The sequence below is a fragment of the Eubalaena glacialis genome, chromosome 16 (assembly GCF_028564815.1).
Source record: "Eubalaena glacialis isolate mEubGla1 chromosome 16, mEubGla1.1.hap2.+ XY, whole genome shotgun sequence".
Lineage (NCBI taxonomy): Eukaryota > Metazoa > Chordata > Mammalia > Artiodactyla > Balaenidae > Eubalaena > Eubalaena glacialis.
In genome coordinates this window covers 78,091,675-78,092,359 of record NC_083731.1, presented here as the reverse complement: position 1 = coordinate 78,092,359, position 685 = coordinate 78,091,675, and positions in this window count along the sequence as shown.

Below are 685 nucleotides of genomic sequence, written 5' to 3'. Positions count from 1 at the left end.
GGACGATTATAAATCTTCATTACTCAATGTAGGACGAGAAATTTTAGATCCCAAGATAACGCAACAAAAGAGTGATGATAGTGTTTGTTTTCTTAGGCTGTTGATGTGTGAATATTATTGACCATATCTTGGGACTGTAGCAGAATTCTAGGACTTCATTTCCTAATGTCTTCATTACAGCTGTAAATCTCAAAATAAATACAATCCTTACAAGGAACACATCAGCAGCTGGGGTAATGAAATGCTACTTGCTTTCTGCTAGGTAGACTTAAATTAAACAAAATGTGTGCTCTTCATTACATAATAATTCTTTACAGGCAAATGTTTCACAGTAAAAATCTGCTCCTTTTTACCAAAAGGAGCAGCTTATCAGGGAGGGTTCCATCCCTGGGGTCCCTGGGCATGTGCATGGAGATGCTCAAGCTCAAATGCAAAAGATAAATGGGACCTGATATTTTTGGGCTCCTGGAGCCCCACTAATCAGATGATTGGGCACAAAGATGGGTTTTTTCTTCTCAGACTGGAAATGCATTTGCCATGGAAAATCAACCAAATAATTAACAAATATTTATTGAAGACAACCATCATCCTCGTTGTCATCAACTACAACAAACATTTATTTGTGTGGGTAACATTACCCATACAAGGGGTGAAAAAGCTGTAAGACATGGATTAGGCCACAGAG